The sequence below is a fragment of the Condylura cristata genome, unplaced genomic scaffold (genome assembly GCF_000260355.1).
Source record: "Condylura cristata isolate star-nosed mole 26May11 unplaced genomic scaffold, ConCri1.0 scaffold00040, whole genome shotgun sequence".
Lineage (NCBI taxonomy): Eukaryota > Metazoa > Chordata > Mammalia > Eulipotyphla > Talpidae > Condylura > Condylura cristata.
Genome location: NW_004567141.1, coordinates 1662146 through 1669620, shown reverse-complemented (window position 1 = coordinate 1669620; position 7475 = coordinate 1662146). Strand labels below are relative to the sequence as shown.

The 7475-nt window shown below is 39.8% G+C and overlaps 1 pseudogene; it reads right to left on the bottom strand.

Moving 5' to 3' along the window:
• Window positions 1-390: 390 nt before the first annotated feature.
• Window positions 391-975, bottom strand: LOC105854440 (annotated as a pseudogene).
• Window positions 976-7475: the final 6500 nt, after the last annotated feature.

Here is a 7475-nt window from a genome sequence, read left to right as displayed (position 1 = left end):
CCAACTTATGTCATGATACTCGAACCTGATTCAATTCATCAAGTAGGGAGACTGGTTGTGACTTTGGAGGAATCTCTTCTTTCTCTTCTTCCTCATCAGATGAAGATGTTCGAGATAAGCAGTCTGACTTTTTACTGAACTTGTCACCCTCTTCCTCCTCACCGTCAGAGTACACCTCACTGGTTTTCAATGGCTGTTTTTGGTGCGGAGCTCAGTTGTTCTGTTCTCTGTTTTTCTCACTCTGCTTTTAGCCCCTCCATGATTGAGATTTCTTACCTAGCTTCTCATCCCACTTGGAACGCTGTTCATTCTTGTGGGATATTACCTGAGATTCTTGAATCTGTGTCAGCTTTTTCTTTTCCTGTTCTTCTTGCATTTTCTTTCTTTTTTTTTCTTTTTAGCTGTTTTTAGTTTTTTCTTGATCACAAATCTTTTCAACACCTGTCTCTTCTCTATTATGGTTGAACAGTTCTTGCTCTCTCTCCTTTTCTGTCATCTGTTCTAGCCGGGCCCTCTCTTTGTCACCTCCCATGAGGTCTTCTCCATAGCCATCATGGAACTCTTAACCTTCTGAAGAGTCTGAATCCAAGCTGGAAGAAGAGCATTGCTGTCAGAATCTGACACTTCACCTTTCTCAGGGCTGGGCTCTCAGCTGAACTGTCCTTATCAGAACTGCCTGAAGAAGCAGTTTTGTTGGCCTGTTTCTTCATGGTTCCTTTCTTCTCTATTTTCCTTTCTTATTTTTACTGTTCCCAAGTGTCCACGCATCATTACTGTCAGATGTTTCAGAGTCAGAAGAGGCTGCAGGCTGACTCACAGGGGACTCCTCCTCAGAATCACTATGCCTCTGCTTTGCCAGGAACAAGAGCTCCTGATCCAAGTTATCATCACTGCCACTGTCTTCTGTGTCGGAGTTGACAACCACTCGGCCTTTCTGCTTCTTCACCATGGTGGTCCCCCAGCTCCCACACCAGATGCCGCCCAGATTCCTCTCTTGCCCGCCTGCCAGTGGAACTGCCACCGCGGCCACTCAACTCACACAAAGGCTACTGTCTTTCCAATATCTTAAGGACAGGATAATTGTGTCTCATTCAAATTTAGCTGTGGAAGTTTAACAGATCTTGCTGTATGACTGGTTATAATCTTTGTCACTTAAACCCTTCTGAGGTCTGCCTTGAAATTTGGAGTCAAACTTTGACTCCTGAGACAAAAAAGAGGAGCCTTAGTGAAGATAATGACAATGACTCCTCCATCTCTCTCACTCCCAGGTTTTACCCATTATCAAATCTTTTCACTCTCAGCCACCCCCACAGAATTCTTGAGTATATTCCTGAAACCAAAGCAATTTCCACATAGCTTTCATCATTGTCTTTTCTAAAATATAAACCAGATGTCATCATTCCTTTGCTAACAGTTCTCCATGACTCCCCACTGAGTGAGTAAAGTATGTGTGGATTCTTCAGGGTCTCAAGCACCTGCCTGTTTCTCTAACCTCATCAGTCCCTATACCAGTGCCCAAACCCCAAGTTTAGAACTTTCCAAGCAACTCCTTGCTGTCCTTTGGCATGGAGAAGACAAACTGTATTGTAGTGTCATCTCCTGTCTCATTTGTTGGGTTATTTATTTGCCTTCAAGACTTAGTTCAGGTTTCACTTTCTCAGAAATTTAGTAACTCATATAGGGACAGCTGTACTATGAATTTATTATTGCTTTTCTTTCTGAGACTTTTGACATATTTACTAGTATCTATTCCTAAATGGTTGTACGCACCACTGGAGTATGCCCTACAGTAATCCTACAACTATAGAAGTATATGTGTTTTCTTTACTCAAACACTGGTGCCTTAAAATCTGTACTGAGCATATTTATAAATGGTACTGTTTCTCATTCATATCAGACCAGGACCAAAATAAGCTTTCTAAAATCAGAATTCCATTAAGAGTTGCTTATCCAAATCAGCTGACCCCACTCATTACCAGAATCTTCTCTATGGCTTCATGGGACCTACCAGTCCTCATTAGGGTCAGTAACTATGAATTCAATGGAAGCGACATTGACAGAGACCTATCCTTGGACCTCCCTGATGGTACAAGGGGTTAAGTCTCAGCACTATGAAGCTGTCTGCAGTCACTGAAACAAGAATTCAATCCCTAGCCAATTAGCTGACCTACATGGCACAACAGATCTCTCCTGCTCCCCTTAGCAGTGAATTTCAGTAGATCTGCCTGTTCTGCTCCCCACTCTCTCTGGTGAATCCTCTCACCCCCTTCACCTCTGACCTGTACCCCAGTTCTTGTATGCATAAATAAATAAATCTTAAAAAAAAAAAAAGATCATCCATTACTCTGTCATGACAGTACAGTGGGATCTCCCTAGGAATGCATCATAATATCCATAGAACCCTACATTTGATGATGACAGTGGAACATGTAATTTTTCTCATCTGTTTGTTTCATCTGTAAAATAGGGAGCATAATGACTATGTCCCACGATTATCCTGATGATTAAGTGAAGAGAACTTTGGAATGAGAGCATTGGCAGGTGGGTGGTGTTTATGGGAATTGATGAGATAACCTAGAGAGAAAGGGTTATGAGAGAAAAGTTCCAACATATTTCTAAACATTTCCAATTATTTTGTTCATTCAACAACTAATCTTTGCAGCCTAGAAACTACCAGTTATTGTTTGAGGCACTTAAGAACAAGGGGAACCAAAGAGACATGGAGAAATCTTACAGGCTCCTGTGGTAGGCAGACAGCCAGCATACAAATATACCATTACTGTAAGTTAAGTGCTGTAAAAGAAAATTCCAGCTACCATGGCAGAATTTAAGGAAGACCTACTTGAGATAAATAAAGTACTATATGGAGAGTATTTAGTGTACAGTCTCAGAGTAAACACACTGGTCATGGAAAACTTCACTAAGAAAGTGACAGTTACAGTGACACCAAAGGATTAGTTGAGTTAGCAGGTAAAAAGTAGAGGAAAGACCACTGCCAGTAAAGGACCAACACACAGGAAAGAGGAAGGGCCTGTAAGAGAGGGACAATCAAGAAATGACAACACTGTCATTAGCCACCGAGGCAGAAATCTCCCTTTCTTGCACATTATTTAAATGGTTTTAAGTACCTCACAACAACTCTAGATATTATTTCAAAATAGCAATGATGCAAGTTAATTGCAGCTGCCTGAAAGGGTATTAGCTTTCCAACCTCTCCTTTCGAAGTCCCTCTTCTCCTACTATGTGCCCCTCACCAGTCTAGGGCCTCACGTTGGTGCACTGACCTGTGGAGAACAACTCAAGAATACATTCTCCTGGAGAAAGAATTCCACAACAACAAACCTAAGAGATATTAAACAGGGGAGCACCTAACTGTCTACCAGGCTCAGAATTTACATAAAAATACAAGGTTTGGAATTTAACCTAAAATTCAAAAGTGGGGTCCTCCCTGGTGGCGCAGTGGGTTAAAGCACCGTACTAAGAAGCTAAAGCCACTTCAGAATGAGTTTGATCCCCACCCTGGAGATGACCCACATGGCGTGGCATACCTCTCCTGACCCACCCGCTGCTCCCCTCAGCAGTGTACTTCATTCATCTGCCTGTTCTACTCCCCACTCTGTTTTGGGTGAAGCCTCTCACTGCCCCTGCACCTCCAACCTGTACCCCAGATCTGTATTCATAAATAAGTAAATCTTTAAAAAAAAAAATTCAGGGCCCTCCCTGGTGGCGCAGCGGGTTAAAGCACAGCACTAGGAAGCTTAAGCCACTTCCACATGAGTTCGATCCCCGCCTGCCCCGGAGGTGATCCACATGGCGCAGCAGACCTCTCCTGACCCACCGGCTGCTCCCCTCAGCAGTGTACTTCGTTGATCTGCCTGTTCTGCTCCCTGCTCTGTCTCTGGTGAATCCTCTCACCCTCCGCATCTCTGGCCTGTACCCCAGTTCTGTATGAATAAATAAATAAATCTTTAAAAAAAATTCAGAAGGGACATATATATTCAGAGGGACATATATTAACATCATTATTTGAATTGAAAAGTGACACTCTAATAGAAGGTCAGATCTGGTAACTGATTCCAGTGGGAGCTGATGCCAATTAATTTAGATGGCAATTATATTCCAAAACCTGAATGAGTTTTTGGAGTTACAGCTACAGCCCCAACAGTACTGATAAAATAAATAATGGCTTTTCACATATATTTTAAAGTTTTGCTAAAAAAAAAAGTGAAGAAAACTGGCTGGCAAGGTAAACTTAAGACCATCTGCCAACTGGAAAGTGGTTAGCCACATGGAACATCAAAGTGAACTCTAAATTTTTAACCAAGAAATTTTTTAATATTCACCAATAAATTTAAGTTTAAAATCTACTCAAATTCATAAGTAGTCGTGGTTCATTAACAAACACCTTATATTTTTTTCAGTTATTCTTTACTATATATGGGAAAAGATAGATGGCATGTTAGGATAATATTGGAAAATGTGGAAAATTGTGAACATCTTGAGACTTAACTCTAATGGATAACCGAACATGTTCATGTTCACTCTGGTTGTTGTTTAGTAAGGAGACCTCAGGTCATAATTTTTTAAAACACATTGTAAAAATTTACCAGGGGTGGAGTGAGGAAGTTTATCAGGAAATTAGGTATCCAGTCCAAAGGTTAAAAGTTAAAAGAACTATCCATGATCAAATGGAGTAATAGGGACTGGATTCACCCTCCTGCCTTAAAGAACACCCCCAACAAAAAAATGACAATGCACACACAGAGTGCATGAAACAATTTTTGTGACCCTGGATGGCTGACAATGAAGGGTGGTTATCCCTGAGAGACTGGAATAGATGAGGCACGTCAGACAACTAACAAAAGAGGATTTCCACTGTGTGACACAGGGAGCAGGAACCCAGGTAAACCTGGGTTTACCTTCCTTGAGTTGAGAAATGAGAGTAACAGGAACCCAGGGTGGCTAGAGTTTATGGGAAAGAAATACCCACACAGAGAAAGAAACCTGAAGATGTGCAGAATATTGAAAGGTGCCTGTATGTGAGGGAACCACCAAGCTGAAAAGAACGATAGACAACTAGAGAAAATGGTACCCACAGTTCACATAGAGCCCAGAACTGAGACTTTTCTCAACATCGGTACTGAAAACAATTGTCCATAGGGCATTGGATAGGGTATTCAAAACAGACTTTCGTCAGTAATGGGAAATAGACCCATGGTTCTTAACATGCAAAGAAGAAAAATTAACCAGTCAAAATCATCCCAGACCTGACACAGCCATAAGGAGAGATATAAAATGATATTTAAAAATTATTATATCTGTATTCTAAAATTAAAAAGGTTACACATGTAAAAAAGACCAAAATCAAACATCTATAGATAAAAATTAGCAATGTCTTAGATAAAAAATACATGGGACGGGATTTAATAGCAGATTATATATTCAGAAGAAAGGATTAGTGAACTTGAAGGCAGAGCAATACAAACTATCCAAAGTGAAATAGAGAAAAGAAAATTTTAATGAGCTTTAAAGAGAAAGAAAAGAGAGTCTGTGCTCTGAGAGGCAAAGTTAAGTGGGGCCACATACAAATACTTGGCATCCCCAAAAGACAGGGGAGGAAGATGAGAACTGAAAACTTAGTTGAAGTAACAGCTAAAAATTTTCCAAACGTGGTGAAAGTTATAAACCCATAGATCCAAGAATCCCAATGAACCCCAAGCATGAGAAATATGAAAAAAAACTATTAGAACAAGGCATATTACAACCAAAGTACTAAAAGAAAAGAGATAAAGGGCCACCCTGGTGCCAGAGGGGTAAAAGTCTCAGTGCTATCAAGCTGTCACCAGACTTAATGGCCTGAGCTTGATCCCCAACCTGGGAGCTGACCCACATGGCACAGTAGACCTCTCCTATCACCCACTGCTCCCCTCAGCAGTGTATTACAATAAATCTGCCTATTCTACTCCCAACTCTGTCTCTGATGAATTCTTTTTCTCACACATACACACCTCTGGCCTATACCCTAGTTCTTCCACCCCAAAATTAAAATATTAAAAAAAAGAAACCTGTATTTCTATATACTAGCAATGAGCAATCAGGGATTGAAACTAAAAACTATTATTTGTAATAGTATCAATGCATATGAAATATCTAAAGGTAATATAGAAAAAGATATACAAGGCATGTACTATAAAACATTACAAGAGAAATTACAGAATATTTAAATAAATGGGGAAACATTTGTTAATGAGAAGACTCATTTGTAAGATATAACTTATTTCTGAAAAGACTCCATTTGATGTTAATTCAAAATCACAGCAGGGTTTTTTTGAGACACTGACAAGCTGAATCTGAATTTCATAAGAAATGCAAAATATCTAGAGTCACAACAATTTTATAAAAGAATAAATTGACAATAACTTCAACACTAATTATAAAATTAAAGGAATCATAATTTTTAGCATCAAAAAAGATAGCTAGATTGATAGCTCTATAGGGGAGCAAAATTTTGCGATTCCAGAATACCTCTTGTGAGCAAAAGGCTTATTTCATAAGAGGGACTGGGAAGGCTAGCTGGAGGTCACCCTCTTTGAAAGAGGCATTTCTGCATTTAAAGGAAAAGATCTCAGCCTTATAGAGAGAAATATAGCTCAGTTGGGAGAAAAATAGCTCAGTTAGGAGAATGTTAGACTGAAGACTTTAAGATCTCTATTGTGCCTTCTAGGTAAACTCCCTACTTGATCTCCCCACCAATTTCCCTTATTTTAGCTATATTACTTATATCTGAAATCATGTGGTAAGTTAGTCAGTTTTTCTGGGTCTCTTGCATGTGTACAGTAAGTATACATGTTATTATTGAACTTTCTCTTATTTTCTTCTCTCATCAATCTATCTGATTCTTTTCTGATTACTTGCCAACCTAGAAGAAACATACTGAATAAAGAGTACAGAAATTAGACCAGCACATATGCAGGTAAGCAATTCCTTACCTGGGTACAAAGACAACTGACTTGACAAAGGAGAGTCTTTCAATAAATGGTGGTATGTTGCATCTGCTTCAGTGCACTGATAAAGAAAAGAAACAGTTGTGGAGCAAGTTGTAGCACACAGGAAGGTAAAAACTGCTAAGTTGTTTTGGGCTATACAGGATGCTTATTGGTTGAGTAAAAACTTCTGGATTGCTTTTTGGACCTGTAAGAGTTTACTTTCTTATTGAAACTAATTAATCTGGTAAGAACTATGAAGTAGAAATGCAACTGCATTTGAGCTATATTCCAAATCTCAGATTTCTGATAAGTGCCTAGGAATAGACAAATTTAAAAGATCTCAATCCACCTTTTCTCCTGTCCTCCCAGGTCCCTCCCACCCTAGAGGGCTTGGGGCAGAATGTCTTTTGTCTTAAAAATGTGCTTGGCCAGCCCTGCCTGGTGGCTCAGCGGGTTAAAGAACAGCTCTGAGAAGCTAAAGCCACTTCC